This window comes from Morus notabilis, unplaced genomic scaffold (assembly GCF_000414095.1).
Source record: "Morus notabilis unplaced genomic scaffold, ASM41409v2 Scaffold1604, whole genome shotgun sequence".
NCBI classification, from domain to species: domain Eukaryota; kingdom Viridiplantae; phylum Streptophyta; class Magnoliopsida; order Rosales; family Moraceae; genus Morus; species Morus notabilis.
In genome coordinates this window covers 257,444-263,443 of record NW_010361498.1, presented here as the reverse complement: position 1 = coordinate 263,443, position 6,000 = coordinate 257,444, and positions in this window count along the sequence as shown.

Sequence of the window (6,000 nt, the reverse complement as noted above, 5' to 3'; positions counted from 1 at the left end):
GAGTAAACAGATCTCGCTCCATATTTTATTGTCAGCCAGACTGTAAATAGCACATTGTCCTTGGTGGTGAAGCTATTATAGGGTTGAAAAAGGAAAATTATGAATCTGTTTATTTCGCTGATTTGAGTTTATAATTCGAGTTGATATGTGATTTTATGTGAGAATTTTTTAATGTAGTAAAAAAGTTAGATGTAACTGTTTCTGAGAACTTTTTACTATAACAAAACTCAAATTCTAAACCCAAATCGGTGAAGTGAATGAAGTCTATAATAAATAACATATTTTAAAATTATTTTAATTAAATAATAATTTATGTTGTAATTACATGTAAATAATTTATTTATTATTAGCAATTAAAAATAATTTACGTAGTAAAAAATTTTAAAATTTTTTTACTTATATGAAAAAAATTATTTTATCAATCATAAAAATAAAATTTATATAAAAAATATTTTTACTAATTATAAATGAGTCATTTACGCCGTGAATGATTCATTTACTACGTAAATTATTATTTACTTCAAAGAATTTTAAAATATGTCATTTACTTTTTATAAATTAATTATCACGTAAATTGTTATTTACATCAAGTAATTTTAAAATATGTCATTTACTTCAATTAGTTTATAAATCTGCTATTTACAACATTCTCCTGAAAATCAATTGTTCTTGTTAAAATATTTTTTACAGTTGTATATACTTAAAATATATTAAGATTATACTCCATGACTTTGGGATCACTTTCAATTTGTTCCTGAACTTGAAAACCTCTCATTTGGCTTTATGAGTTTTGTAATAGTCTCACTTAAGTCCCTTCTGTTAGAATTTTTGTTAAAAACTGACCAAAAGAGGAGATAGAGTGGTCACATAGTCTTTCTATTAGAATTTATGTTATAAACTAACCAAAAAAAGGCGATATGATCGCAATTAACGCCTCTTTTTAGGAATGATTTTAACATAAATTAAAAAAAATTAAGTGGGACTAATTCAAAATTTAAAAAGTACATTGAAAATTTTTAAATTTTAAGTGGCAAACTAAGAATGATCTCAAAGAATACTAGTGTGATTTACTCAATATATTCGTTGTCTTCTTCCCTGTGCGTTCTATTCTCAGTTCAGCTTGGTATTATTGTGTTATCGTACGGATCATTGTAAATCACGTTGAGGCAAAAATGGCGTAAAATATTGACTCCTCTACTGTCATCAGCAATAATTTTTAGGATGTGTCTATTGACACTCCCATTCTACCTTTTACACTTACACACACATTCTTAAACCACTCCCTTCCTATTTGTTACACACATCTTAAAATTTTAAAAAAACTCTTGTAATTAAATCACCTAACATTCTACTTTTTATACACACATTATTAAGCCACCTTTCATTTTACTTGTTAGCTCTTAAAATTTTAAAAAATCCGTACACCTAAATCAAATTATTTTTATTTAACAAAATTCAAAACGTTCAATTTTTTATTTTTTGGAAAAGATGTACAACATTTTCCTATAAGAATTATACGTGCTAATCATCGTTAATGATCAATTTTCATGCTCTCCTTTTTTTTAGGAGAAATTGTTCTTTTTTTTTTTTTAAAAGTATGATTTTTGTTCACTTATTGTTTTTTAATTACACGTGCTAATCATCGTTAATGATTTCATGCTCTCGATCAATTTTCATGCTCTCCTTTTTTTTAGGAGAAATTGTTCTTTTTTTTTTTCTAAAAGTATGATTTTTGTTCACTTATTGTTTTTTAAGATCTGCTGTCCTATTTCCTGTCTTGGTGGTTGTTCCACCAATTAAAATTTAACACATCGTGATTTGCTTAAGTATTTTTAGTATTTTATTCTTATTTATATGGTCAGATTCTTAAATTTAGATGACCCGGTAAATAATTAGTGGAGGGACAGCCACTGAGACAGAAAAATAAATGCAGTCGATCTGGACTACTTTTATTATATGAGCAAATAAATTATATAGAACAGTTGAAGGTAGCCACAATTTGTTTATATGGAAAAAAACCTTATAATATAAGATCATAAGAACTAATTTTGCCAAACATTAACAAGTGATTCAAAATGTAAAAATCTCAAAATAAACCGCAATACTTTTATGATATTCTAAAAAAAAATACTATAAACGGTGGGGTGTGTAAAGAGTATTTTTTAATAGCGGGTGCGTAATGAGTAGTTTTGTCAAACATTAATAGAAGGGAGTGTAATGAATATTTTTTTAAAATACTATTGTCTTTAAAAGTAATTTTATTAATGGGTATTTTAGTAATATTAAAAAAAAGTGTGTGAAAAATAGAAAAGAGAGTGTCCCCTAATTTTTAATATGTATCTGAAAACGTGATCGGTTATATAAATACATATATATGTGTGTGTGTGTATAATATATTCTGAATAATTAAATGAGGGGAAAAGTCAACCATCATCAAATTAAAAACTCAAACGCATCTCATGAATATCATGTATTGCTAGCAACAAGACTTTTTCTGACTACACCATGTGAGTAATACACGATTATCGCGGAACAAATAAGTGAAGAGAAAATTATTAATCTGTTAAAATTTGAGCTCCATTTGTGAGGTGGGGCTCAATTACAATAAAAAATTTTAATTGTCCATGGTTTCAAGTTTCAACCATCACCCCTTTGTTTGGGTTTTTATGTCTCCTCGTTTGATTAAAAATATAAAAAGTTTTAAGGAAAATGTGCTTTTTCTTTATTCTATTTCTGTGGCTTTCTTTGTTCTATTGTGGAGCGGTCAAACGTCACTATCACTACTGTATAAAAGAGTAGAAATGCCAAGTATTGTGCGTTTTGGTGTGCTTTTTCTTTATTCTATTTCAGTGGCTTTCTGTTAAGGGTCCGGTCAAGGGTAGATTAGTCTTTTCGCTATGATTATATAGTTTCTCCGTTTCTTTTCTTGTTTCATAAGGGTGGAATCCCATTTGATTAATTCTGTGTTTCTTTCAGTTTCCAAGAAATCGGTTATAACCGATTTAAGTTCCCAAGTTGGGAGGAAGGCTTGGCCGCCTATAAGGGTTTGTAAGAAGGCTGGTTGCATTATGAAATCTTATGGAATCTTGTTATCTTTGATAATTTCTTTGTCGCTTGTATCCATCTTGCGCCTTTTCCTTTCGCCAACATAGCTAGGAACCGGTGAGGCCATGGGCGAAGGGTCCCGGAAGCGGCGGTCGATAACAATTTGGTATCAGAGCCAAACATGGCCGACGACCAGCGTTTTCAGCGCCTTGAACATCAGGTCGCCACTCTTAGCATGGGGCAAGAGAAAATGTTGAAGCAGATGACGGATTTCTTCCAGATGCTGCATGCACGGGAAGATGTGTCAGCGTCTAATCAGAGGGAGGTCCGACCAGGAACTATCGGGGGAAGTTCGATGGCTGGGGTTCAGGCAAAACCGGTGAGATTAGATTTTCCAAGGTACGATGGACAAGACGATCCCACGATATGGTTATGCAGGGTGGAGCAGTACTATGAATTTCAAGGTACGGAGACGACGGAGCAGGTGCGGATAGCTTCCTATCATTTGGAGGGGGACGCCCAGATCTGGATTCAAAGGAAGAAAACACTCAAGGAACAGCTCAGTTGGGAGGAGTTCAAATCGAAACTGATGTTACGTTTTGGTACAGCCCCGTTTGAAGACGGTTTTGGAGAGCTGTGTAAACTCAAACAGACTACAACGGTGAGGGAATATCAGAGCCGTTTTGAGTGACTGTTGGGCAAGGCAGGGGCATTGATAGACAAACAGGAAACCGCATGTTTCCTCAGTAGGCTTAAGGATCATTTGCGGGCCGACGTGCGAGCCCAGAATCCAACTACGCTCTCGTCTGCCATTTCCTTGGCCAGGATTTATGAGGGAAAACAGCATGAAGGGAAGAAATGGGCTAATGATTACAAGCCTAATCCAGTGACCAGATATAGCCCCCACCTGAACAACAGGAATTCTGAAGGGGACAGCAAGGGACATGCCAAGCCGGAGGTTCCAACCCGGCGATTTACCCCGGCAGAGATTTAGAAGAGAAAAGAGCAAGGGCTATGCTTCCATTGCGACGAGCGCTACACCTTCAATCATGTGTGCAAATGGCTATTTTTGATTGAGATAGAGGAAGAGGGTCCGCGAAAGACCAGGGACGAAGAAGACTCAGAGGAAGAACTAGAGGAGAAGCCAGAGATCTTCCTGAATTCCCTAGTAGAAATGTCCACCCCGCAAACCATATGAGTCGCCGCCAGGATTGAAAAGACCCCCATCACGGTCCTCATCGAGTCCGGGTCGACCCACAACTTCCTCAGTAGGTCTATGGCGGACAGGACCGGACTTCACGTCGAGGCAAATTCGTCGTTGCGAGTCGTGGTGGCGAATGGGGAGAAACTGCGGAGCCCGGGGTTGTGTCGCGAGGTGACGCTTAAACTGCAAAACTCTCAATTTCAAATTGATTTTTACTTAATTGAGCTAGGGGGTGTGATGTTGTTTTGGGGGCTCAATGGTTGAGAACTCTAGGGCCGATAGTATGGAATTTTGGTAGTATGGAAATGGGATTTACAGTGGATGGAAAGGAGGTCCGGTTGGTTGGGCTAGGCCAAGCTGAAGCAAAACAGGTAGGGGAGAGGACGATGAACAGAGCTTTGAAGAAGGATATGGGGACAGGGATGTTGTTACACATCAGACTAACGGAAGAACGAGGGAAGGTGGAAACAAATGGGGGGAGTGGATGCCTTGGATAGAGAGGTACCCTACGGTTTTCGATGAACTGAGGGGATTGGCCTTACAAAGGAGGCATGACCACCAAATCCTTTTGCTGCCCGGAAGTGGGCCAGTGAGCCTTAAGCCTTATCGTTATCCTCATTACCAAAAACAGGAGATTGAGAGAATGGTGGAGGACATGGTCAAACAGGGATTAATTCAGGAAAGTCAGAGTCCATATTCATCCCCTGTATTGTTGGTAAAGAAACAGGATGGAACCTGGCGGTTCTGCGTAGACTATAGGAGGCTGAATAAAATCACTGTGAGGGATAGGTTTCCCATTCCCGTGATAGAGGAACTTCTAGACGAGCTTCATGGGGCAAGGGTATTCTCAAAGTTAGACCTGTGTTCTGGCTACCACCAAATCCGAATAGTAGAAACTGATATGGAGAAAACGGCTTTTCGCACCCACCACGGCCATTATGAATTCAGGGTTATGCCGTTTGGTCTGATCAATGCTCCATCAACATTCCAAAGCCTCATGAATGAAGTGTTCAAGAAGGTGCTGAGGAAATACGTATTAGTGTCCTTTGACGACATAATGGTGTATAGCTCGAGTAAGGAAAAACATTGGCACCACTTAGAGATGGTCTTCAGAATCCTGGAGAAAAACAAGCTGGTTGTCAAGAAGGAGAAGTGCTCCCTGGCCAGGAGTGAAGTTCATTACCTTGGCCACATTATTTGTGTGGGGGGAGTAAAGGCTGACCCAACAAAGATAGAGGCGATGAAAACATGGACCCAGCCCAAGAACGTGAAGGAGCTGCGGGGATTCTTAGGGTTAACTGGGTATTACCGCAGATTTATTGCGGGATATGGGCAAATAGCTAGGCCCTTAACAGATTTACTCAAGAAAGGGGGTTACAGCTGGGGAGAAGAGGCTGAGGCGGCATTTGAAAGGCTGAAGAGGGCTATGACTGAGGCACCCGTGTTGGCCCTCCCTGACTTTGACTAAGAGTTTGTGGTCGAGTGTGATGCGTCCAAATATGGAGTGGGGGCTGTCCTGATGCAGAATGAGCAACCCCTTGCCTTCTTTAGCACTACACTCAAGGGAAAAAACATATTCATCTCCGCATATGAAAAAGAGCTCATGGCTCTGGCCCTGTCAGTGCAACACTGGAGACCGTACTTGCTGGGGTGACGCTTCAGAGTCTGGACAGATCACAAGAGCCTCAAGTTCCTGCTAGAGTAGTAGATTACCACAGAAACACAGCAGTGATGGATCATCAAGCTAATGG